General features: G+C 47.8%; 1 protein-coding gene and 1 non-coding gene across 4 annotated transcripts in view; one reads left to right on the top strand and one right to left on the bottom strand.

Moving 5' to 3' along the window:
* The window catches only part of OLFM2 (olfactomedin 2), a 75,466-nt gene that overhangs the window by 26,535 nt on the left and 21,366 nt on the right, over window positions 1-27,565 (bottom strand). The window contains exon 1 of one of the 3 annotated variants that reach the window (XM_044948650.2): window positions 23,700-23,746. The exons of the other annotated variants lie outside the window; for them this stretch is intronic. The gene's annotated coding sequence lies outside the window, so the exon portion shown is untranslated. Of the gene's footprint in view, window positions 1-23,699; window positions 23,747-27,565 lie in introns of those variants that run through there. 3 annotated transcript variants of the gene reach the window in all.
* On the top strand, window positions 4,612-4,747 carry LOC112587162. The gene has a single exon (XR_003111690.1). It is a non-coding gene; the product is annotated as a small nucleolar RNA SNORA70 (small nucleolar RNA).

The following is a 27,565-nucleotide window of genomic DNA, read 5'->3' as shown; positions in this document are numbered from 1 at the left end:
GGGTCATTGGTAGCTCTATTTTCAGTTTTATAAGGAACCTCCATACTGTTCTCCATAGCAGCTGTACCAATTTACATTCCCACCAACAGGGAAGGAGGGCTCCCCTCTCTTCACACCCTCTCCAGCATTTGTTCTTTATGGATTTTTTTGATGATAGCCATTCTGGCTGGTGTGAGATGATATCTCATTGTAGTTTTGATTTGCATTTCTCGAATAACCAGCGATGTTGAACATATTGTCATGTGCCTGTTGGCCATCTGCATGTTCTCTTTGGAGAAATGTCTATTCAGATCTTCTGCCCATTTTTTGAGTGGGCTGTTTGTTTTGATGCTGTTAAGCATCATAAGCTGTTTGTAAATTTTGGAGACTAGTCCCTTATCAGCCACATTAAACTTAGGTGACTCTTAACTATGAAGGAGACTTTCTCAAGCCCCAACTCTGTGCCTGGCATTTGTGACAGCGGATATCAAACTATATTTGTTGGCTGGTGTAGTGTATGACGCACTAGGGAAGAAGTGTACAAATACAAGGACCTTATGTCTTGGTCACGACCATGTTCCCAGTGCCTAGAATAGCACTTGGCACATAGTAGGTGCTCAATAACCCTCATAGCTCAGTTAGTAAAGGATCTGCCTGCAATGCAGGAGACCCTGGTTTGATTCCTGGGTTGGGAAGATCCCCTAGAGAAGGGATAGGCTACCCACTCCAGTATTCTTGGGCTTCCCTGGTGGCAATCAGCTGGTAAAGAACCCACCTGCAATGTGGGAGACCTGGGTTCGATCCCTGGATTGGGAAGATCCCCTGGAGAAAGGAACAGGCTACCCACTCCAGTATTCTGGCCTGGAGAACTCCTTTTTTTTTTTCATTTCATTATTTTTTATTGAAATATAAATATATACACTTAACAATATTACACTCATTTCAAATATACAACATAATGATTAGATGTTTTTATATGTTGTGAAATGACCACCATGTGAAACCTGGTTACCATCTGTGCCCATGCAAAGTTATTATAATATTATTGACTATAATATATTTTACATTCCCGTGAAGGAGAATTCCATTGACTGTATAGTCTATGGGGTCGCAAAGAGTCAGACACGACTGAGCAACTTTCACTTCACAGGTGCTCAATAAACGTTTGTACAATAATTTTTAAGACCTTGAAGTGGTGCTGCTTGCTCTGTAAATTAAGTAGTAGAGCTGGAATTACGAACCAAATTCTGTGGCACTGTAGAGAGGCTGGTGTTTCTACTCTGCCATCTACCAGCTACCCCAGGACTGTCCAAAATCTCTGCATCCTTCAGGGTTCAGAGTAAACATGGTTGGTGTTTAGTCTCTAAGTCATGTCTGACTGTTTCAGCCCCATGGACTGTAGCCTGCCAGGCTCCTCTGTCCATGGGATTTCCCAGGCAAGAATACTGGAGTGGTTGCTGTTTCCTTCTCCAGGGGATCTTCCTGACTCAGGGGTCGACCTGCATCCCCTGCATTGGCAGGCAGATTCTTTACCACCTGGGAAGGCCACCTCTGAAACATTACCACCCCCGAAAAGCCTCCCCATCTCTGCAGATGGGTCAAGGTCCCCTCTATGTGTGTCTCCAAAGTCCCCACCCCTCCCTTCTTACAAGGTTCTTATATCTCATAGTTTTTCTTGCCCGGGTGAGTGTCTGCATGCTCTTTCAGGCTGTGAGCTCTAAAAGGGCAGAACTAGGTGCTCTTTCCTGCTGTGGCCCCAGTACCAGCACATGCTGGACAGATAGGCAGGCATCATCAGGACATGAATGAATGAACAAATGCATGGATAAATGAATACCTCCTACCTACTCTGAGTCCTCCAGATGACCTCCTTCTCTCCTACCCTCCATACACTCTCTGTTCTATTCTCTCAGGGATTTCCTCCCTTCTTCCCATCCCTTCTCAGGTGAAGGCAGGGGTTTCAGGTTTCGAAGGGGTCATGGGGTCTAAGGGCTTCCCAGGTGGTGCTAGTGGTAAAGAACCCACCTGCCGATGCAGGAGATGCCAAAGACACGAATTCGATCCCTGGGTCAGGAAGATCCCCTGGAGAAGGAAATGGCAACCCACTCCAGTATTCTTGTCTGGATAATCCTATGGACAGAGGAGCCTGGCGGGCTACAGTCCTTGGGATTGCAAAGAGTCAGACACGACTGAAGCAACTTAGCACACAGCACACACACATGGGCTCTAAGGTGGGCTTCCCTGGTGGCTCAGACAGTAAAAAAATCTGCCTGCAGTGCAAGAGACCTGGGTTCAGTCCCATGGTCAGAAGATCCCCTGGAGAAGGGGATGGCAATCCACTCCACTATTCCTGCCTGGAGACTGAGTGACTAACACACATGGGGTCTAAGGCAGTTGAATGTGTCTCAGAAGCACAAAGATCCCAGACCATGAAGACCTGAGTTCAGATCCTGGCTCCTCCAGTTTCTAGCTATGTGACCTTGGCAAGTGATTCAACTACTCTGTGCCACCGTTTCTGCATCTGCCAAATGGGCGTGATGGCAGTGCCTTCCTCTAGGACCATGGGAGAATGAGGTGAGCTATTCAGAACTGCTTCCAGACTGTATCTTTTCCTCACAGCTCCCTTCTGCAATTCCTAGGCAAGTCTGGGAAGCGGAGGGCTGAGCCTCCGGCAGTTAATGAATCCAGAAAGGATCTCAGCTGTGTCAGGGGAGCCCCAGTGCCAAGTTGGCCTGATTTTCATCCCAAGAGAGCTGAGAACGGGTTCTGGTGTCAGACATCTGCGCTGTGATTGGCATAAATGTCTGGTGTTCCCGTGACCCTCTTTGTTAGAGCCTGGGGGTGTAGATGTTCTTGGGGCTCTGCCCAGATCTCCTTATGATGGGGCACACCCGCCCCACAGATGCTGAGAGTGGAAGCTCAGAGCTAGCACTGCTGACCTTCTCTGGAGACCTGCCCTTGGCTTTCGGGAGCTACCACATGCCTGAGATGCCTCAGAGGCTTCCTCCACCCCTAGGAGCAGCCAATGGTTAATTGATGCCAAAGCCTACCCCTCGGCAATGCAATTTACATTCCAGAGCTTCCCCCCTCCTTGTGGATCAGGCCAGTGTACCTGAGTCCCCTTCCTGGTCCCATTGCTCTTTACGCCTCCCCCTACTCACAATTAGTCATGTGCTCCAAATCCCCGTCTTGGGTTCTGCTTCTCACAAACCCAACCTAAGATGGGGAGAAACAATGAGCATTCAACAGGAGAGGGCATTTATGTGAGTGTCCCTTCAAAGCTCAACTTCACACCCAGGCACCAGGTTCTGTCATTTCCACCTACACAGGCCATCTATCAGCTAATCCCGAGAACAGCTCTTGCTTCAAAACGTATCCCCAATTCTGCCCGGTCCACCCAGCCTACAATGTGCAGTCCTTATCACTTTCCAAGGCTTGCTCTGCTGCATTTTATTGCATAAAATGTACTGCCCCTTGACCCTACATTAAAATTTATCTTGTTTCTTGTCTGTCTCCCCTGTGATGCTCTCAGCGTTCCAAGGGCAGCATCCAAAGGATGCTTATTGCTTTCTGTGTTGCTGTATCTGCAAGCCAGAATGGGGCCTAGCACCCAGTAGGTGCTCAATAAACATTTCTGGAATTAAAGAATGAATCCTTTAAATGCATTCATTTAGAAACAACTTTAAATGTCTCTTTCTCTTACGTGTGTGTGCTAAGTCGCTTCAGTCATGTCTGACTCTGAGCAACCCTATGGACTGTAGCCCTCCAGGATTCTCTGTCCATGGGATTCTCCAGGCAAGAATACTGCAGTGGGTTGTCATGCCCTCCTCCAGGGGATCTTCCCAACCCAGGGATCGAACCCACGTCTCTTGCATCTCCTGCATTGGCAGGCAGGTTCTTTATCACTGGCGCCACCTGGGAAACCCATCTTTTTCTTTTACTTCTCTGCACTCAGAATCTATGCACTTTTTGCTCTCTGGATGGACATCTTAGTGCAGTCACCTCTGCCCTGGTCCCCTGGATCCCACTCTCGCCACCCACAGTGCGTTCCCCCCTGCAGCAAATAGAGGCCACCTACAAGCATAAGTCAGATCATATTCTCCCTCTGACCAGAAGCCTCTATGACTCCCACCCTCACTTGTAAATAGCAAAGTTCTCCCACAGCCCACAAGGCCTTGCATAATCTGCCCCTGTCACCCCTCTGCCCTCACCTCCTCTACGCTCCCCCTCACTCACTGTTTCAGCCTCACAGGTCTCCTCACTGTTCCTACGACACCCCAGGCACGCTTCTTCTACATCAAGTTTTGCACCCACTATTCCCCCTGCCTGGAAAATGTCCTTCCATTTCCTTTATTTAACGTCATTTTTTCAAGAGGCCTCCTTGACAGCACCCCCCCACCTTGCCCCTGTCAAAACAACGAATGTTTCAGCACCACCCATTTCCTTCTTTGCTTTATCAGCTTCCAACACACTACATCATTTATGCATTAATTTTGTGTGTTATCTCTCTTCTTTTCTGGAATGTCAGGCAGGGGTCTTAACCTGTTTTTGTTCACTGCTGTATCACCAGTGCCTAGAATATTACCTTGCATACCGCAGGTATTCATTGGTTACTTTAAAAAATGTGCATATTTTCAGCCAATTAATCCAACAGTTCTCTTTTCCCCATGGGGGCCTTCAGTGTTCAATGGCTGCAAACAGCAGCCCCCTTGGTAGTGTAGGCAGCCTGTTGTCTATACAGTTGCCCTAAGGGACCTTGGAGACAGTCCTTTCCAGTGGACATTCATGAATGGCATGCTAGTCCCAGTCTAGCCTCCAGACAGGTGTGTGAAGAGCCTTTGAAAGCCCCAGGGCACAGTGGCCAGGGTCCATACTGGGCAGGTCAAAATGTCCATCTGCACCGAGCTGCAGAACAGGAAGTGTTTGATTGAGGACCTCCGCAAGGCAAAGTTCAAGTTCCCTGGCCAACCATAGGGTTGCTCAGAAGATCTACATCTCCAAGAAGTGAGGATTTACTAAGTTTAACGTGGATGAACTTGGAAACATGGTGGCAGAAAAGCAGCTCATTCCAGATGTCTACGGGGTCAAATCCATCCTTAATCACTGCCCTCTGGACAAATGGTGGGCCCTGTGTTCACGAGAGCCTGGGTGCTGTCCCCACCTTACTTATGCGTGTGTGCTAAGTCGCTTCAGTCACGTCCAACTCTTTGCGACCCTATGCCTGTCAGGTTCCCCTGTCCATGGCATTCTCCAGGCAAGAATACTGGAGCGGGTTGCCATGCCCTCCTCCAGGGGATCTTCCTAGCCCAGGGATCGAACCCTCATCTCTTGCGTCTCCGACACTGTAGGCAGGTTCTTTACCGCTGAACCATTGGGGAAGCCCCACTGGTAGCATTAATACCTTCTTTTTCCACCCACTGCAGGTGGCAGGTCAGGAAGAGGAGACTAAGCAGGGTCAGCCTCATCTCAGGCTGGAACCCAGGTCTCCTGCACTGCAGGTGGATTCTTTACCACTGAGCCACCTACTCATGCCCACCAATAAATCCTACTTTCCTATCCAAAAAAAAAAAAAAAAAATTTTGCATAGCAGGACTTCTCTGGAGGTCCAGTGGTCAAGACTCTATGATTCCAATGGAGGGAACACGGGTTTGATCCCTGCTCAGGGAACTAAGATCCCACATGCCACATGGGATGGCCAAAAAAGAATTTGCCCAACACCCTACGAGGCAGGGACTCTCAGCACCACCCCCACAGAGATGAGGACACTGAGACCCGCCAAGGGACGTGCCATGCTTGGTGGGTCCAAGAGTGGTCCACAGGCATCTCTTTGGGTGTGTGTGTGACTGTATGGGATTCTGAGTTGTGTGTGCTGGTCTGAGACCGAATGCCTGGATCTGTCTGGACACCAACACCAGAGGAGGCTGCCTGGACATGTTCAGGCAAATTTTGCATGTGAGTGTCTGTGTGTGGAAGAAAGGCAGCGGACCAGCTCTCAGACAGGTGGGAATGTGTGTGTGCTCAGCTGTGTGGGAAAGTGTGTGTGTGACAGCGCACAGGACGAAGAGGATTCATGCATCCACAGCCAAGCTCTGTGTGTGCATGTGTGTGTGTGCATGTGTGTGTGAAGGGGGGAGGGACAGCTCTGGGAGGCTTGGATGGGGCTGGAGCTGAAGTCAAAGGAATGTGGTGGGTAAGGGAAGAGCCCCGCCAGTCACAGGCCTGTTATTTATAGACAGATCCTGGTTCATAAATTCCAAATGTTTTTTTTTTTATCTCCCTCACTGCCAGGCCCTTATAAATATTCATGAGTTTCCTGCCTCAGAATATTCAAATAGTCAGAGGAGGAGTGGGGTGGGCCGTGAGAGGGGAAAGAGAGGGTCCTGGTGGCAACGAGAGGATGCACGGGTGGAGAGGACTGGGCTCTCTCTGGAATTGCCTTCTCCCCTCGGGGCTCCTCTTCCAATGCAGCTGCTGAGATGAGGAAGGTTCTCGGCCAATACGGAGATCTCTCAATGCCTATTACTATTCTTCCCCAGCGTCTGTGGAAAAATACCGCCCACTCTGGGGGCAGAGAAGGCGTGTATGCTGTTTTCTCAGCTCTGACAATAGCTCCGTCCGGCTTGGAAACTTGTTACCCTGGGACCCCCCAGCTCTGAAGGGGGTGGGAGACCCCTCGGACATACGATGAGACAAGGGAGCTCTGGAGGCAAACACTCCTGTCCCGTCCCATGGAGGGGATTAGGTCCCAAAGACCAGTCCGTAAGGGAAGAAATAAAGTGTGTGTGTGTGTGTGTGTACCTGCATCTGTGAGTATCTCTTCAAATGTGAAACAGATTGTGGCAGCTGGTAGAAGTGTTCAAAAATTTTCCAGTTCTCTCTTGGGCTCAGGATAAGACTCTACTTCCCCAGTGTGGCCCTGGGACTTCCTTTAGCCAATGCCGTGTGGGTGGAAGTGATCTCCAGGGAAGAGCTCTAACAGCCAGTGCGTGATTTGCCACATTCTTGCCTCAGTAACTGTGGAAGTGCATGAGATGAGAAGCCTCCAGCAGTTGGCCACATGAAGCAGAGACCCCTGCCAACCGGCATGTAGCATGAGCAGCTGCTCATTTGGTTGTGCTAAACCACTGAGATTTGGGGACTGTGTGTTAGGCAGTACAGCCTTGCCTGCGCTGACTGGCACACAGCCTGAGTGTGTGAGATGGATGAGTGGCACATCTGTGTCCATGTGGCCAAGAACACACGTGAGTGTGTAGCCAAGTACAGGCCTAAATGTGCAAGCATCAGCAAGTGTATGGAACTATACACATGAGTGTATAAAACAGGGACTGAGTAAGAGTGTGCAAGGCTCTGTAGGTGGGTGAAAAAAAACGTGAATGTGAATGGCCAGGCACTGCACTGCACTGCACAACTCCAGGGGGCACTGTTCTCTGAGAACATATCTCCTAGAGTCGGGGCATTGCTGTAAACATGCAAGTATCATAGGGTGGGAGGCTGCGTCTGAATGTGCTGCCTTGGCTGGCGGGCAGTGTATTTGTGATTCGTTCTGTGCCCGTGTGTGTGTGTGCAAGGATTTATACACGGCTACTGTATCAATGTGCATATATGTGCAAAGCGTGTTGCTGTAGGTTTGAGGAACATGCATGGACCTGGATGCTACATGTGTGCTGCAGTGTGAACCGACCCCCTGTGTGTGATGAGTCTGTGTGACGTGAAAGCACCGCTCTAGTCTCCATCAGAGTGGTCGCAGTCAACACGGAGGGGGACATGGCCACCTTGGGTATTTCCAAGCTGTCAGCTCTGCTGAACGTGTTTCTGGGCTCAAGGGCCTGAGCTGGCTTCAACTTACATCCTAGGATGACCTGGCATTGGAAAATAAAATACACTTCCCCTCATTAGTCCTGGGACATGCTATGTCATTTACAATGGACATTAATCAGCAGTATTCAATGGTTTGAGCAAAGTGGCTCAACAGGTAGGGAGATCCCTGCTCTCCTCAACTTCCCTAAGAGAAGCACATTTTCTTTTTCTATCCTCATAACCTCTTCTCTGGTCTCAGGATATGGGGGTCAGCACTGGGCCATCTCAGGGAAGTGAAAGAAAGTGAAAGTGTTAAGTTGCTCAGTCGTGTCTGACTCTTTACAACCCCATGGACTGTAGCCTGCTAGGCTCCGCTGTCCATGGAATTCTCCAGGCAAGAATAGTGGAATGGGTTGCCATTTCCTTCTCCAGGGGATCTTCCTGACCCAAGGATCAAACCCGAGTCTCCTACATTTCAGGAAGATTCTTTACCATCTGAGCCACCAGGGAAGCCCTTGGTCCATCTCAAAACTTAGGTTCAACTCTGGCCCATCTGAGGACCTGGATTTGACCTTACCTATCTCAAGCTTGAACTGTAGCCTCGATTCATCCAGGACTTGGGTTCATTTCTGGGCTCCTAGGTCTCCTAGGACCAGGTTTATCTTTGGTCTATCCCTAGACTGAAGTTCAGTCTTTGCTGATCCAGGGTTTGGACTTGATCCTAGATTGTCTCAGAGTCAACTGTGGAGTATCTTAAGACCTCATGGGTACACCTTTGCTCTGCAGGGCTTGAATTAATCTCCAGTCTCAGAACCTGAGTTAAGCCTGTTCTGACTCAGAACCCAGCTTCCCCCAGGTCTATCTCAGGATCTGAGCCCCTCTTACCCAAGCTCAACTTTCAACAATCAGTGGTAAACCCACAGCTGACATTTCCTCTTTCTGAGCATCTCCTTACTCATGGATCACTTCCCCCAACAAGTGCTTAGGCCTCTTGAATGAATGTCCACTTCAAATGATTGGTGTGTCCCATGATTAATGAGGGTAGGGGGATTTTATCTCTCCAATGCCATTATCTAAAATTCACCAGCGTGGATTTTATGGGTCTTTCAAGGATTGTTGCAAGGCTTTCTTGATAAGCTATTACAAGCAGCATTAATCTTCAAGAGTTGGGGAGTTTACGAGAATCCATCATGAGTCTTAACTCATAAACACTGGAGTTGGACACCCCCTCCCCATCTGATCTCTCTCTAGGCTCAGAGGCCCAGTCTGAGGCCAGGAGCTCAGCAGCAGACTTTGAAGAGGGCCTTCTTCATGGGTGTGTACAATGCGAACGAACGCCTGCACACTGTCATGGGGCAACTTGAGCTGAACTGGGAGGCTCAAACTGTTCTCCATTTTCCTCCAGTGTTCCCTGATCTCCCAGGGAAAACAACAGCCATAAAGTGGAACGTCTCTTCTCCCCTGACATATTTTACAAACATTTGCTCCATTCTGGCCCCTCCCTCCTGTTACAATAGAGGAGTTGTCTTTCATTTCAAAGATCATGCAGCTCTTCTTGCTTTGGTCCTCCTCTGCCTTCTTATGTTGTTGTTGTTCAGTCACTAAGTTGTGTCTGACTCTTTGCAACCCCATGGACTACAGCATGCCAGGCTTCCCTGTCCTCCACTATCTCCCAGAGTTTGCTCAAACTCATGTCCATTGAATCGGTGAACCATCTCATCCTCTGTCATCCCCTTCTTCTCCTGCCCTCAGTCTTTCCCAGCAGCAGGGTCCCTTCCAATGAGTCAGCTTTTCGCATGAGATGGCCAAAGTATTGGAGCTTCAGCTTTAGCATCAGTCCTTCCAATGAATATTCAGGGTTGATTTCCCTTAGGATTGACTAGTTTGATCTCTTTGCTGTCCAAGGGACTCTCAAGAGTCTTCTGCCTTCTTATACGATCTCTTTTATCTGTATTTATCTATTTATCTCATTCATTTTAAACTTTTTATTTTGTATTGGAGTACAGCTGATTAACAATATTGTGATGGTTTCAGGTGAACAGCGAAGGGACGCAGCCTTACATATACGTGCATCCATTCTCCCCAAGCCCCCCTCCCATCCAGGCTGCCACAGAACACTGAGCAGAGTTCCCTGTGCTGTACAGTAGGCCCCTGTTGGTTATCCATTTTAAATATAGCAGTGTGTATATGTCGATCCCTAACTCCCTATCTCTTCCTCCCATTCTTCCCCCTGGCAACCATAAGTTCATTCTCTAAGTCTGTGGATCCATTTCTGTTTTGTAAGTAAAGAACTTTCTCATTGGTTTTTAAATAAACTCAAGTCTCTCCTATGAAAAAACAAAACGCCTTACTTGACTCCTCCTTCCATCTGTCTTCAGCTCCTCTCCTCCTCTTTTCAGTTGCCTACACTAACTGCCTCCATTTCCTCACTTCCTGAACTAGCACCTCCACTGCTCCTGTCTAGTTTCTGACCCCATCATACCACCGACACAGATTTTGCCAAGTCCACCCATGGCTTCCATGTTTCAAAACACAATGGCCATTTTTCAGCCTGCCATCTCTCTTGACCTCTCATCAGGGTTCAACTCTGTTGACTTTTCTCTCTTTCTTGATATATTTCCTTCCCTGGCTGCCATCACACATGTTTGCATGGTTCCTTCCCACCCTAGTGCATCTCCTTTGCAGACTCATCTTCCTCCACCTGGTCACTAAATGTTACTCAAGATCAGGATAAGTCAACCTGAGCATGACAGATATTGTGACCAGATAACAATTCTGTGCATTGTAGGATATTCAGCAGTATGTCTGGCTTCTACCCGCTAGACACCAGTCGTATCCCCTTTCAGCTGTGACAACAAAATGTCCCCAGACAATGCCAAATATCTCCCTGGGTGCAAAATCACCTCCAAGTTGAGAACTAGTGCTCCAGACTCAGTCTTAGGCTCTCTTGTTCCCTCGATCTTTCTCTGAGGGTATTTACTCTTACCAAATCTCCTATCACTTGCATGCATGTACATCCTCAGAACTCCAAATACATATATATATATATCTGACTCCTTGATCCCCTCCCCCTCACCAAGACCCTTGGATCTCAAAAGCATCTCAGTCCCAAAAATGCTCAAAATGAAAAGCAATCTTCTCTCCTGAACCTAGTTCAGATCCAGATTCCTGTGTTAACTTCTCCATCCCCTTCCCTACCCCCGGCCAGTGGTTCAGATGCCCAGGCATTATCCCCACCCACATTTCTACTCTCTCACTTGGTCTAGTTGACCTTAACTCTTAGATACTTTCACAACTCATGCAGCGTTCTCCGCGCTGTATCATCACTCAATGGTCCAAGCCACCCTCACAATTCAGAAAGTCCATCTGATCTGTCTTGATCTACCCTTTCTCTTACCAGTTCACTCCACACATGGGAGCCTCAGGAACCTTTTTTTTTTTTTTAATATTCCTTACTCCATTATGGTTTATTACAGGATGCTGAATACAGTTTTCCTGCACTATACAGTGGGACCTTGCTATTTATCCCTTCTGTAGAAAATAGCTTGTATCTGCTAATCCCAAACTCCCAGTCCATCCTTCCCCATGCCCCTCCCCTTTGGCAACCACAAGTCTGTTCTCTGTATCTGTGAGTCTGTTTTTGTTTTGAAGATAAATTCATTTGTGTCATATTTTTAGATTCCACATATAAGTGATATCATATACTGCTGCTGCTAAGTCACTTCAGTCATGTCCGACTCTGTGCGACGCCATAGACGGCAGCCCACCAGGCTCCCCCGTCCCTGGGATTCTCCAGGCAAGAACACTGGAGTGGGTTGCCATTTCCTTCTCCAATGCATGAAAGGGAAAAGTGAAAGTGAAGTCACTCAGTCGTGTCTGACTCTTAGTGACCCCATGGACTGCACCCTACCAGGCTCCTCCATCCATGGGATTTTCCAGGCAAAAGTACTGGAGTGGGGTGCCATTGCCTTCTCCAAAGTGATATCATATGGAATTTGTCTTTCTCTGTCTGACTGACTTCACTTACTATGATAATCTCTAGGTCCATCCACATGGCTTCAAATGGTATTGTTTCATTCCTTTTTATGGCTGAATAATATTCCATTGTGTATATGGACCACATCTTCTTTATGCATTCATCTGTCAATGAATATTGAGGTTGTTTCCATGTCTTGGCTACTGTATATAGTACTGCTATGAACACAGAGGTGCATGTATCTTTTTGAATTATAGTTTTGTCTGGATACATGCCCAGGAGTGAAGGTGCTGGATCATATGGTAACTCTATTTTTAGTTTTTTGAGGAACCTCCATACTGTTTTCCACGTGGCTGTACCAACTTACATTCTCTCCAACAGTGTAGGAGGGTAGGGAACTTTTATAATGCATACTGATGATATCATTCTCCCAACCAAAACCTCACTGGCAGATTTCTTTTATTCTTAGGATACAGATAAAACCCCTTAACACAGCCACGAGGCCCTGCAGGCCTGCCCTGTATTTACTTCTCTGCTTTCATGCTACATTGTCTCTCCCTTCCAGGGCCGTCTTTGGTCTGCCATATAGTTTGCCTCATCCCAGAGCCTTTGCATAAGCAATTCTCTCTGCCTAGAATACCCTAGAAAATCCCATGGATGGAGGAGCCTGGTAGGGTGCAGTCCATGGGGTCACTAAGAGTCAGACACGACTGAGCGACTTCACTTTCACTTTTCCCTTTCATGCATTGGAGAAGGAAATGGCAACCCACTCCAGTGTTCTTGCCTGGAGAATCCCAGGGACGGGGGAGCCTGGTGGGCTGCTGTCTATGGCGTCGCACAGAGTCGGACATTGAATTGTCCGACTGAAGCTCTCTGCTTCAGATCTCAGCTCTTACTTCCTCTGACTTTCCAAATTAGATCAAATCCCCTTATTAGACGCTCTTTTGACACCAAGAATCTTTCTTCAAGCTGTTATCACAGCTGCCATTTATATTTATTTGTGAAATTTGGTCATCACCTATCTTTCTGTCTTGAAGGAGGCTCCATGCACTGCTTGGCTCACCATCTTATCCCCCAAGAAGGGCACTAGTAGGTCCTCAATGGTTATTTGTTGAATAAATTAATGACAGGATAAACAGCCACACTGCTTTCAGGATCAAGTTAGAGTGATGTGCTCTGGCATTTGAGAATCTCCATGACCTCGAGGACTGAGCTTTCAGTCCAGGTAAAGGTCAGAACAGAGACCAAAAGGCACAAGACGCAAAGTGGAGAATAATAATTCTGTAGAAGTGGGAAGTCAGAGGCAGGGATGACCAGAGAAAACAGGCCCTCCAAGGAGTGTGGGGGGTAAATCTTGGGGAATGAAATGCCCTTCACAGAACTTAGAAGGGAAATTCAGGTCATTATATCTACCTGGTTATTAATGGGCAAGGTGACCCAGCTGGTATCTGGTCTGCTCTATTCACCACCCCCCACACCCCAACCTTTAGAAATGGTTCCTAGGTCTCTGGTTCTCTCCAAACATCACCCCATTTCTCTGTTCCTCACTTTCTCCTCCCCGACGTCAATCGGATCTATCAGCAAGTCCTGATGGCTCTCCCCTAAGAAACGTGCCAATTTGCCCACTGTTCACTTTTCTAGATGCTTCTTTCCCAGCCCAGCCACCTCTGGCTTTTGCTTGGACCATTGCAGTCACCTCCTCCCTGATCTCCCTGCTTCCACGCTCACTCACTGGTATCCTTCCCCCATCACAGAAGTTAGAGGGATCTTTAAACAATGTGAATCAGATCATGGCTCCCCTCTCCACTGCAACTTATCCAGCAGTTTCTCATTGTATTTAGAATAGAATAAAACCCAACAACTCACTTTGGCCCGTGAGGCCCTGCATTAAGTGTCCCCTACCAACCTGTAAGACCTTAGTCCTCTCCTCCTCTTGAGTCAGCCAGCCCTCTTTCCAGAAGGCATGAAACTCATTCCCATGTCAGAACATTTGCACTGTGGTTCCCTCTCCTAGAATGCTCTTCTCCCAGAATGCTCTTCCCTCTCCCAGTTCTTTCCCTCTCCCAGAATGCTCCTCTCCCAGTTCTTTCCCTCTCCCAGAATGCTCCTCTCCCAGTTCTTTCCCTCTCCCAGAATGCTCCTCTCCCAGTTCTTTCCCTCTCCCAGAATGCTCCTCTCCCAGTTCTTTCCCTCTCCCAGAATGCTCCTCTCCCAGTTCTTTCCCTCTCCCAGAATGCTCCTCTCCCAGTTCTCTCCTTCTCTCAGAATGCTCTTCTCCCAGTTCTTTCCCTTTCTCAGAACACTCTTTTGCCAGAATGCTCTTCCTTTTCCAAGAATGGTCTTCCCTTTCTCAGTTCTTTCCATGGCTGGCTCCTTCTCATCTGTCAGGTCTCTGTTGACATGTCACCTCTTCAAACTTCTAAGATGAATGAATTCTGGGGATCTAATGTACAGCATGGTGACAATAATTACCAACACTGTATTACATACTTGAAAGTCACTGAGAGAAATCTTAAATGTTCTCACCTCACACACACAAAAATGGTAATGATGTGAGGTGATGGAGCTGTTAACTAACTCTGGTGAAAATCATTTTGTAATACACGTGTGTATCAAATCATCTTCTTGTACACCTATGTCCACTATATCTCAATAAAGCTGGCAAAGAGTCACTTCCCCAGAGAGCCCTATCCTGGTGTCTTGACAAAATGAAGTTCTCTGATCACTTTCTTTTACTTGTTAGTTTCATTACAGCACGTATCTCTCCAAAATGAACTTGTTTATATATCTGCTTAGATGTTTGTTGCGTCTCCATGTAATATACATATCACAAAATTCAGGTAGACCCATCATATTCACAGCTGCATCTCAGCCCCTACAACAGTGCCTGAGACACTAGGCATTCAGTCAGAGTTTGTGGAGTGAATGCATTCATGAGTGAATGAGTGATGATGTCTAGCACTGCCTCCCTTCCCAGTGACCCTTCCAAGAGAAAACTTCTACTTGTAAATGCCAACTGAGTGGAAGACCTCCAAACCACATGTCCCCAGGCACCCAGGGTGTCTGACAAACTGGACAATAAGTGGATTCCTGATACAAGTTGAAAGAGATAAATTCTCTAGTCCAGGGAGATGGAATTGGAACATGGAGGTCAAGGCAATTAAAAGGTATGGGGGCCAGTGGGGCCCTGGAGCTGGAGATGCATGGCAGATCAGGGGCTGCAGAAACCAGAGCCAATGCAGGCTGGAGTGAGGAGTGCAGAAATGAAGACTCCTCAGAGTAGAGGGGTGGACAGAAAAGAGGGTTTCCTCCTGAAACCATAGGAGCCCCACCTCCACCACATCCCTCACCCTAGTTTACATCTGCACAGTGCTGTTACCGGCTGATAATCTCTCACTTACTACCAGTCTCTTTTCTTATGTATAATTTTATTTATTTACTTATTTTTATTTTTGGTTGTTCTGGGTCTTCGCTGCTGCGCAAGCCTTTCTCTAATTACAGCAAGTGGGGGCCTACTCTCTAATTGTGGTGCTCAGGCTTCTCATTGTGGTGGTTTCTCTTGTTGCCAAGCACAGACTCTAGGGCACGCAGGCTTCCTTAGTTGTGGCTCCCGGGCTCTAGAGCACAGGTTCAACAGTTGTGATGCATGGACTTAGTTGCTAAATGGCATGTGGGATCTTCCCGGACCAGGGATCAAACCCGTGTCTCCTGCATTGGCAGGCAGATTCTTTTACCACTGAGTCACCATGGAAGCCCTGTTACTGGTCTCTTTCCACTAAAATATCAGCTCCATGAGAGCAAACACCCTGTTTTCCTTGTCTACCTGGCACCTAGTAGGTGGAGAATAAATATTTGCCAACTGAATTGCTAAATAAGTGAGTGAATGACAGCTTCCCGAGTCCCTGAAGCCCCTGTTATTGGGTTTTCTGAGACTCCCTGTATTCTTTATCTAAAACTCTTACTTCACTGGGCCATATTAGGTTTTTTTTTTTTTTTTTATTCCAAATAGATGCTCCAACATCCACCCATCCCCGTGCAGACAGACAGGAACTGTGATGTTTGGAGGCAAATGAGAATGAAGAGAGATGTCAGGGAAGAGTACACAGTGGGAGAGGAAACCATGGCTTTAAAGGACTGACTCTCAGAACAGGAGAGAAACAGATGAAGCTGGAAGGCTACTGGGACACTATGATGATAATGCAAGGACTGAAATGCAGAGGATAAAGAATCTCTTTGCATTTCAAAAATATTCATAATAGGGGATTTCCTTGGTGGCCCAGTGGCTAAGACTCTGTGCTCCCAATGCAGGGGGCCTGGGTTCCATTCCTGGTCAGGGAAGTAGACCCCACATGCCACAACTAAGAGTTGGCATGCTGCAGCTAAAGACCCCTTGTGCTGCCACTAAGACCTGGTACAGCTAAATAAATAAATAATATTTTTAAAAAAAGAATATTCATAATGATGGTCCTATTCAGTGCTAGAGATAGTCCCTAACACACACGGAGCTCCGCCCATGCTGGGTGCCACTTTAAGCCATACCTGAGCATTGGCAGCCATAACTGGCCCTGATGGGAGCGGGGTGTCAAACAGGGGAGAATCTCAGCTAAGACAGCCTGAGTGAGGCTGGCTCGGGGCTCTGTATTTGCACTTGTGTAACTCGGGTCTTCTCCTCCATGGTTCTCCAAAAAGGATCTGAAAAGGTCACTCATGCTGGCTTTGAGATCTCATTTTGCCAGGAACCCTGGGGAATTTGGGGGGGGTTGGTCATTTGCATCCCAAATAGTGACATGTGGGTCCTGGGGTACACAGGGGGCTCTGTGACTGTGGACATCAGTGTTCATCCACAGGCACCTGTGAGCATCTGCATTCTGGACACACATGGAACATCTGGACACATCTGTGACGAGTCATGTGCATGGGTGCATATGAGCATAAATCGAGGGGAATGCTGGTGTGCATCACTGCGCAAGTGCAAATATACATGCCTCTTGCACTGTTGTCCATAGGTGTGAATATTCCCTTCATTTTGACGTGTTCACAAGCGTCTATTCCCATATGCAATTTGTGAGCCCAGAAGTCAGTCTGCATAAGGACTCTTAAAAATATATATATATACATATTATACATACATGTGTGTGTGTGTGTGTGTGTGTGTGTGTGTGTATATATATATATAGGCTTTCCAGGTGGCTAAGTGCTAAAGAATCCACCTGCTAATGCAGGAAGACTCGAGTTCAATCCTTGGGTCCGGAAGATTCCCTGGAGAAGGAAATGGTAACCCACTCCAATATTCTTGCCTGGAGAATCCCATGGCCAGAGGAGCCTGGCGGGCTTCAGTCCATGGGGTCACAAGAGTTGGCATGACTTAGCAACTAAACAACACAGCATATCTTTATATAGATCAGGTGTACACTGCATACATGTTTATCTATATACCTCTCTCCTTGAGTCAAGTCCATGTGCTACTGTGTAGCCACGTACATAAATGAACACTGCTTAATCCAGAAACTGCACTGCCACAGTGCCCATCACAGAAGGGAATGCCCCCTTATAAACACCCATGACCCTGTGTGTGCTAATCTGCACAGCCATGTACGTATCTGTACGTCTGATCGGGAGCCACAAACATGTTACACATTTGTGTCCATTCAAGAAGATCCCTGCCTTTCCATGTATTAATATAACTCTCCATGTGCATTTGTGTCCAGCTGCCTGTAACAGTGAATATTTCCACACTCCTCTCAGCAGGAACTGACATCTGTATATGTTCTGTCAGTTGCACTCTTAGGTCTCCTCAACCAATTCATTAGCATGGCAGTCAGTCCTGAAATATTCCTGCAGAATTTATGCTTTACTAATAAGCCTGGTGTCCTGCTGAGGTCACATGGCACTTTACAAGGGCTAATGGAGCCAGCTTCGGCCAGCAGGGCTGGGGATTCCTGGTCTCCTAGAATAGCCAGAGAATGCGCTCACCGGAATGAGCAAATTTCTCTTCCTTCTCACTGCACCAAATGCCCCAGCCAATGCCTGTCTGCAGAACCGAAGTCACATTTCAAGGTATGTTTATCACCCCAATGCTACCCTGGCATCACATTAAGGGGGGCATCATCGTCTTTGTCATTATACTGAAGGCTGCATCACTGGTGGACGCTATGCTGAGGGCTGCCTCAACAGACTGTGTGCAGTGGGAAGGGACAGGCAGAGGTAAGAAGTAATCCCAAGGGACCTGGTGGGACTAGAGCAACAGAAGAAATGGGGACCCTGGCGCTATGCCCTGGGGGAGGGAAGCTACAGAGGAGCAAATAGGGCATCAAGACTTGGCACTCAGGGACTGCCCTGGTGGTCCAGTGGCTAAGACTCCAAGTTCCCAATGCAGGGGCCTTGGGTTTGATCCCTGGCCAGGGAACTAGATCTCACATGCTGCAACTAAGACCCAGTGCAGCTCTGGGGGGACCAGCAGGTCTCCAGCCTCTGCCTGAGTCTATGCACCCGAAGCCACCTTGCTCCTCTGGATGGATGGATAGGGCAGCGGGGAGAAGGCTGTTATAAATTAAACATTGAGACGCCATCTGAGCACCAGACTGCCGTCGCCTCATTGGCTGGTTCTCTCCCAGGAGGCTGCGGGACCGCAGGGTGGGGGAGAGGCCAGGGGAAGTGGCTCGCTTAATTAATTAGTCCTAATTGAGATATCTTTGTAAATACCGCTGTATGGAAGGACACGATCCCATCATTTCCTGGGAATTTGCCATCTCTATTTGTCCGCAGCCCCTGAGCATCGCAGAAATGACAACAAAAGAAAAGAGCAGTCCAAAAGACTGCTGGAGACTTATCCGTGCTTCTGATGATAACAGCAGCACCGAGGGGTTGGGGGAGGAGGCTCAGAGACACACAGAGACCCGACAGAGTGGCAGGCAGAGAGACAGAGAGATGCAGGCAGCGAGAGATGGGGAAACTGAAATACTGGGCAGGAGGCGGCAACAAGCAATAGGGAGACCAAGCGACACAGGCAGAGTCAAGAAATTCAGGCTCTGAAATACAGGATGAGGGAGAGACAGCCAGAGATGGGCGGAGAAACTTCACACCAGGGAAGACCAGAAGTGGGGACAGATGGACCACGGCTGGGCCAACAGACCTTCCTCTGCCTTTTCCCGCCTCGCCTGGTCTCCCCATCTCTTAGGCAAACTACCCACTGCGGCAGCGGCAACCATCAAGCCTGATTCCTCTTTGGCCCTTGCTCCCCTCCCCTTCGCTCTCCCTCCCCCAATCACTCCTGCAATCATCTTCCTTGTTCAAAATGAGCTTCCGCAGCTGTAGCCCAGACAGCTGTTCCATCTTGGAGCCAATGCTGGGTCCTGGTGGCTGGGTCCTAGAGGGATACCCTCCTGGGCAGCAGAGTGGGTGGGGGATGGTGCGGGAGGGTTAAGGCTCGCCGAGAGCTTGGGCACCCACCCACCCTTCACCCCAGACTCCCATTAAAGCATGCCCCCCATCCCCAGCATCACCAGGGGTACAGACACTCCCCGTTTGTCCCTCTAGGGCCTTCAAGGGCTGATGCTGGCCTGGCCCATCCCGTCCCACTCACTGAATCCTGCCCAATACAGGTTCCAGCTCTGTCCTGTCTCAGGAGCCCTCTCAGGTCTGAGAATTTGAGCCTCATCCCTACCCCCATCAGGGTCCTGGACTGCGATACAGCAACTATGGCAATAATGGAAACAGAATCCTAGAGAGAGACATAGATAGACAGAGACTGAGAGACAGACGTGGCTTCCCACGTGGCACAGCAGTAAAGAATCCACCTGCCAATGCAGGAGATGCAAGAAACGAGGGCTCGATCCCTGGGTTGGAAGATCCCCTGGAGAAAGGAATGGCAACCCACTCCAGTATTCTTGCCTGGAGAATTTCATGGACAGAGGAGCCTGGTGGGCTACAGTTCATGGGGTCGCAAAGAGTCAGACACGACTGAGCACACACACATGGCATGGCACAAGAGATAGACGTGGAAGAGATATAGTGACAGACACACCAAGAGGCAGAGATGACAGAACCAGAGACAAAAGAGACACATAAAGACAGAGACACACAGGAAGAAGGAAGGAGACTTACAGACAGAGATAGAGACAAGAGAGAGATGGAGAGAAGACAGCAGGACAGAGACAAAGAGAGGCAGACATGAGACACAGGCAGACAAACAGATAACCATCAATATTCACTCAACACACACTTTTTGAGGGGACTTCCCTGGTGGCCTAGTGGCTATTATTCCACACTCCCAATGCGAAGGGGCCTGGGCTTGATCCCTGGCCAGGGAACTAGATCCCACATGCTGCAACTAAGAGTTCACAGGTGGCAACTGCTAATAAAAGATCCTGCATGCTGCAACTAAGACTCAGTGCAACCAAATAAATACAAATAATAAACAAAGGAAAAAAGCCTCCATTTATTGAATGCCTATTATGTGATGGGCTTCCCTTGTGGCTCAGCTGGTAAAGAATCTGCCTGCAATGTGGGAGACCTGGGTTCAATCCCTGGGTTGGGAAGATCCCCTGGAGAAGGGATAGGCTATCCACTACAGTATTCTGGCCTGGAGAATTCCATGGCCTGTACAGTCCATGGGGTTGCAAAGAGTCAGTCACGACTGAGCAACTTTCACTTTTTTGCTTTCTATTATGTGATGGCGATACACAGTGAAGACAAAGAGAGGAACAAAGATAGCTAATGAGACAAAGATATGAGAGACAGAGAGAGAGACACAGAGAGAGACTTAAAAGACAATGTTTAAAAATAGAGAAGCATCAAGGCTGAGACAAGAGAGGACTGAGAACCAGCCTGGTCCCTCAGATCTCTCAGTGGCAACTTCTTCACTCCCACACACAAAGACACCCAACCCCACATCAAACTCTCTCCAAGCGCCTGAACCTCCCCCGGAAGGCTGCTTTTCTTCCTTGCCCAGCTTCGCGGCTGCTCCTCACTGGAGCCTCACAAAGAGGCGTTAGCCACCCAGGGCCAGAGGTGAGAAGGATGCTGGGGGGAATGCAGACGCCAAGAGGTAAAAACCAGAGCTTCCCTCTGGAAGAGGAGGAAGCCAGTTTTAACTGCACTCAAGCAGCCCCAAGGTTCAGACTACCCTCCCTTGGTAGCTGTCCATGGTGCTGTTAGTGGTGCCAATTGGATGGGCAAAGGCAGCATTTCAAGCCATTTCTATGTGCTGCATCAGGCTCAGGTGGTAGTTAGCAGCACCCAACAGCTATGGTCCCTGCCTATCTCACCAGATCGTCAACAGAACACCTGCCATTCCATCCCAACACTTTTACATACCCTGTTCTCTTGGCCTCTCTCCCTCCAAGTTACCAGCTCCGTCTTTACCCAGCTCTTACTCATCCTTCATGTCTCAGGGCAAACATCACCTCCTCAGGGAAGGTGGCCAGTCCCTCCCAACTTCCTGTCCTCACAGTTCCACATCTTCTCCTTCACGGCCCCACTAATTTTTAATTATCTAGAAGTGTGCACATGGCTATTTGCACAATTCCAGGTTCACTGTCTCCCTACGAAGCTTTGTGAGGAAAGAGACCAAGTCTTCCTTGTTCATTGCTGTATCCCCAGCCCCCAGCACAGGACTTGGCACGGAAGAGCTCAGAGGCTGCTAGTCGGGCATGATTGCTTTCTGGTTGCAAGATCACTTCATACTTTAATGTGGGCTGCTGGCAATGTGCCCATTTGTTGGACATCCATTCAAACAGAGACAAGTTGAGAAACAAAGACACAAGGGGAAAAAAAGTTTTAAGAAACAGACATTTCTGAGGAATTCTCCAGCAGTCCAGTGGTTAGGACTCTGTACGTTCACTGCTGAGGGTGAGGGCTCAATCCCCCATTGGGGAACTCAGATCCTACAAGCCACAATGCCAAAGTAATTAATTAATTAAATAGAAAAGAGAAAGAAACAGGCACTTCTGAGCCATGGGAGAAGATTGAGTCGTTGTTATTCAGTTGTTAAATCATGTCTGACTCTTTACAACCTCATGGACTGCAGTGTGTCAGGCTTCCCTGTCCTTCACTATCTTCTGGAGTTTGCTCAAACTCATATAGTCACAGAAATACTCAATTAAGGCTCAGAAGTTTCACTAGCAGAAAGAAGGGGCAGTAGGGTCATGGGGCAGAGCTGAGACCATTCAAGAAATACCTACTGCCCCAAATGAGACAATTCCAGTAACAAACAAGAGGGACAAAAGTTTTTGCTTGCATGGCACTACCGTTCTGTTGGTGGAAGACAGTTATCAACATGATTTCAGATCAGTATGAGTACTGGAAAAAGAACAGAACAGGTTCAAATAATAAAGTGGGGGGCATTTTAGCTGGGGAGGCCAGGGGAGCTCTCTCTGAGGAGATAATGTTTGAGCCTGAATCAGAGGGGTGAGAAGGAGCTGGCTAGAGAAAGGATGTTCCCAGAAGATGGGAACAAGTTCCAGAGGCAGAAACAAGACTAGCATGGGATGGAAAAGTGGTCCTTCCTAGATCTGAAACTCAGGCAGGTAGGGATTTGTGATAATAATAATAGCTAGCCTTCACAGGCTCCTTCCATATGCCGGGCACACTGCTAAACACAATGCTATACAGCATGTGTGTGTATATATATATATATATATATATATATATATATATATATATATATACATTCTATTGTTGTCCCCATTTTATGGATGAAGAAACTGAGGTTTACTGAATTGGGCCAGGTAAGGAGTTTAGATTTGGCACAAGAGATGGGGAGGTTTTTAAATGAGACAAATTTCACATTCACAGTCTAGAAGGATATGCTAACAATTAAGTCTCTAGAAAAATGCAACGGGCAGCCTCATATTCCTTTCCTGCTCCAAAGTCCTCCAGGTCTCCCATTCTTTGACACTCAGAATGAAGTAAAGGCAGACTTCCCTGGTGGTGCACTGGGTAAGAATCCGCCTGCCAAAGCAGAGGACATGGGTTTGATCCCTGGTCTGGGAGGATTCCACATGCCATGGAGCAACTAAGCCTATGCACCACAAGTATTGAGTTTGACCTCTAAAGTCCACAAGCCACAACTATCGAGCCCATAGGCTGCATCTACTGAAGCCCATAAGCCTAGAGCCCGTGCTCCACAAGAGGAGCCATCGTAATGAGAAGCCCTCGCACCGCAACAGAGAGTAGCCCCCACTAAATGCCACTAGAGAAAGCCCTCACCAGCAAGGAAGACCCATGCAACCAAAAATAAAAATAAATAAATTAAAAATTTTTAAAAAGAATGAAGTATAGGCACCTCAGGCCAAATCCCATCATGATATGGTCCCCCCGGCCACCTAGGTCACTTCCACACTCTTCCCATCCTGGTACATACTGGTGTTTAATAAATAGCTGTTAAGTGAATAAATGGGATGCCAGGGAGGGTGCTGAGCACAAGAGGGATGGTGACTCAGGTGTTCAGTTTTTCTGAATTGCTTGCATCTCTCTGTCCTCAACAGGATGCTCCTCACCTCCAAGCCTTTGTCCCTGCTGTTCCTTCTGTCTGGAGCCCCCCTGCTCTGTTTTCACCTGGCCAATTCCTTCTCCACTCTAAGACTCAGTTGGACATCACCACCTCCAGGAACGCTCCATCACACCCCGGCTGATTTCAGTGCCCCTCTCCTGTGTCCCCGCAACACTCTAGAAATATCCCTGTCTCCAGGCACACCATGACGTGTCACAAGTACTGCGGATGAGACAGTGATCTGATTGAAGTCAGGGCTTTATTCATCTCTATATTCCACAGTCCAGGACCCTTCCCAGTACAAAACAGGTACTCAAATATTTCCTGACATATTGAGGTGTTTGAGCAGAAGCTGTAGTCCACAATTATGAGCAGGTGAATAGGCAGGTGCAGGTGAAATCCACAATACTTCACCTCCTTGGTTCCTCCCCTGGTCCAGTCCCCATCATCACTCACCTGGACCAGGGCTGTGGCCTCTTCCCCAGTCTCCTGGCTCCTGCCCTTACCTCCCACAGTCTGTCCATCCTACAGGGGCCAGAGAAAACCTGTGAACACCTGAGTCATCATCCCTCTTGTGCTCAGCATCCCCCCGGCATCTCATTTATTCATTTAAAAACTGTTCATTGAACACCAACTGTGTGCCAGCCCCAGTGCTAAGGCACAGGGGCTACAACAGTCAACAAAAATGGATTTTAAAAAAATCTCTGCCCTCATGGAGTTAGCGTTTCAAGGGGGAGGATCAGACAACAAAATAAATAAATCAACTACACTGTGAGCAACAGAAGTTTAAAACTGCAATGCTGAGGGCTTCCCGGGTGGTCTAGTGGTTAAGAATCCACCTGCCAATTCAGGGGACAAGGGTTCGATCCCTGGTCTGGGAAGATCCCACATGCAGTGGAGCAATGAAGCCTCTGTGCTACAACTACTGAAGCCTGTATGCCTAGAGCCCATGCACCACAACGAGAGAAACCACCACAATAAGAATTCCGAGCACTGCAACAAAGGGCAGCCCCTCTTGCTGCAACTAGAGAAAGCCCGAGTGCAGCAAGGGAGACCCAGGCACAGCCAAAAATAAATAAATAAATTGTTTTTTAAAAGTGCAATGCGGAAAAGGAAAGCATGAAAGGAGGACAGATAATGTGCAACAAGTTGCAAGTTAAATCTAAAATCCTTGCAAGTCTCTCTCCCCCAAACATGATGTGGCTCCCACCACCTCCCTGCCCTCATTTCTTCTCGCTTTCCCCTTCACTCACTCTGCTTCAGCCACACTGATTTCCTCACCGTCGCTCCAAAATTTCCGACATATTCCCACCTCGGGGCCTTTGCACTTGCTGTTACCTCCACTTACTTCCTTCAGATCTCTGTTCAAATGTCACCTCCTAAGAGACATCTACTCAATCTAAAATAGTCTCCCCAAGACTCTCCACTCCCCTTATACTGCTCTATGGTTCTTCACAGCACATTTATCACTCTGTGGGTGTGTGTGGGGGGGTGGGGGTGAGCTTAGTCACTGGTTGTGTCCAACTCTTTTTGACCCCACAGACTGTAGCCCACCAGGCTCTTCTGTCCATGAGATTCTCCAGGCAAGAATACTGGTTGCCATGTCCTCCTTCAGGAGATCTTCCCAACCCAGGGATTGAACCCTGCATCTCCTGCATTGCAGGCAGATTCTTTACCACTGAGTTACAGGGAAAACCCTGTATCACCATGTATATATCATCAATTTATCTGTGCACTTATCTATTTGTCCCCCTTCCTGCCCTAGAATGTCAGTTCCACCAGGACAAGATATCTGTCTGTTTTGTTCATGGTCATATCCCTGCCACTTGGAAGAGTGCCTGGCACATAATAGGCACTCAATAAATATTCATTGAATGAATTAATGAATGGAGAGAATGTCCAAGAGAATTCTTGTTACAGAATAAGAGGAGGAGACAGCCATGTTAGGGTTGTTCATAAATATTTGGCCACTTCTCTCTGTTCCAGGTCATAGTAGGACCTCCTGTCTCACCCACTTTGGGGTTAAGCATGCCATGTGACTTGTGCTGGCCAATGAAATGTGAGCAGAGGTAACATGGGGTTTCCAGGGGAAAGCTTTAGGAAGCAGTGAGGGGGGCTATGCTGTGCCTTGCTCTCCCTGTTTCAATGATCAGGTCACTATAGAGCCTCCCTCATTCCAGGTCCCTGACTACCACCGACAGAGCTCACCAGCCAACATGGATGCATAGTGCAAGCACAAAATAAACCAGTGCAGTGTTAAATCACTGAGTTGTGAGGCCACTTGCTACAGTCCTTCCTTGCCTCAACTGACTGTGTATTAGGGTCCTTTCCCCACTGAAAACCATCAAGAAAAGACAAGGATTCCGAACTTTGGTTCTTACTGGGAAGTCCTCAAAAAGCCTCTTGCTGATAGCTGCCAGACCATCCCTGTTTCTCCCAGGAGGAAAAGGGTCCTCCCCAAACAGAATATTCCTCCTTCATCTCCCCTTCCTTCCCTCCATCCCTCAAGGAGGAGGGGATGGACAAGGGCATAACATATAAGATGCAGGTAACTCACTTCAGGCCCTGGAATGACGGCAGCCGCTGGCAATGGAGCTGACAATGCTTGGTCTGGCTCTGAATTTATGACCCCCAGGTGAGAAACCATTTCACTGAAGTCTCCCATCCCACAGGGATGGTTTATGGCTGGGAGTTGGCCAAAGGTAGTAGCAGAGGCAGTTCCCCCTCCCCCTCTCTTCCAGAGATGGTTTGCAACAGCATCTCTCAGAATCTCTTAGCATGCTAAGCTGTTTCTCTGGATCAGATCAGGGAGGTGAAGAATGGCCAGAGGATCTGGGCTCATCCCGTCCTCAAAGAGACCCTTTTTAAAGTCAAGCACCAGCATCCAACTGTCTGCTTCAGGACCAGGAATTCTCACTACCTGGGTTCCTGAACCCCTCAGCTTAACCGTGTTGCTGCTATGTACCTTCCCACAACTCTTCCCTATTAAACACCTACTCTGTGCCTTCCATTTGTTCTTCAATCCTTATGAAGGTGGATTACTGATTTAGACACTTGACAAATATTTATTCCATGTCTATTATTTGCTTGGCTGTAATGGCAAACAGAGAAGCCTCTCCTTACTGAACCTAGCCATTTGTTTTTATTGGAAGGTGGAATCTTTATGAAGATGCAATTGTTGATTCAGCCACTTGACAAATACTTATTGTAGGCTTACTATACATCAGGTCTTAGGTTTCAATAATGAGTAAAACACAGATGTCCTCATGGATCCTGTGGTTTAGTGGGGACCCTCCTTGACGAATGAGGATATTGGAGCTTAGAGAGATTAAATAATTTTCCCCAAGGTCATAAGACTGGTAACTTGTAGGACCAGAATTCAAACCCAGATTCATCTGACTCAGAGTCCTGCCACTGAGCATCTACATCCCAGGCACTGAACTGGGATTTTCAGGCATACATGCACTTGTCATAAAGAAAGTACTCAATAATTTTATTGAATAAACAAAAGAGTTGGATGGATAGAGAGATGGATGGATGGAAGGATGGATGCATGGAAGAATCGATTAAGAGACACATAATGAATGATAGGTGAATGGAAAGATAGACGGATGGAGAGCTGGATGGAGAAACAAATGGAAGGATGAAGAGATGAATGGGCAGGAGGATGGTTGACTGGATGAATGAATGGATGGATAGGTGAGCGGACAGATGTATGGGTAGATGAAACAATGAGTATAAAGATAGTTGGGTGGATAGGTAGATGAAGGGATGGATGGATGAGGACCTGGATGATAGACCTCTTACCCACAACAGTTCTGTGAGGTAGACATTATCATTCCCATTTTATAGATGAGGAAACTTCTGCCTACAGTGTCATGTCGCTGGCCCGGAGTGCAAGTCATAGAGCAAGTTGGGGGAAAGTCTGCATTTCAATCTATGTCTACAGACTCCCAAGACCCTTTCTAGAGCACTCTCATGTCACAGTCTCCTTCTAGGTCCTACCCTGAGTTCTTTGGCATCTCACTCCATAGAGCTCTTCTAGCAAGGCTGAGTGAGACTGAGGAATGGGGATGGGGATCAAGGATGGGAGAACTATTAGCTTTTAGTAGGTAACTTCATGGAAGCATTGGATCAAGGTCCTGTCAGCTACAGATAGGCTAGAGTGGAGACCACATCCCACCACACACACCCTCACACTTACAGAAAAACTGACATACACAGGAATCCACCCACACATACAAACTAGGCACACACACCATTCCTAGATAAACACTTGAACATATATGCATGCACTTCTAAAGACAGACATGTTCACGTTT

The sequence above is a fragment of the Bubalus bubalis genome, chromosome 9 (assembly GCF_019923935.1).
Source record: "Bubalus bubalis isolate 160015118507 breed Murrah chromosome 9, NDDB_SH_1, whole genome shotgun sequence".
Lineage (NCBI taxonomy): Eukaryota > Metazoa > Chordata > Mammalia > Artiodactyla > Bovidae > Bubalus > Bubalus bubalis.
This window is presented reverse-complemented; position numbering and strand designations above follow the sequence as displayed.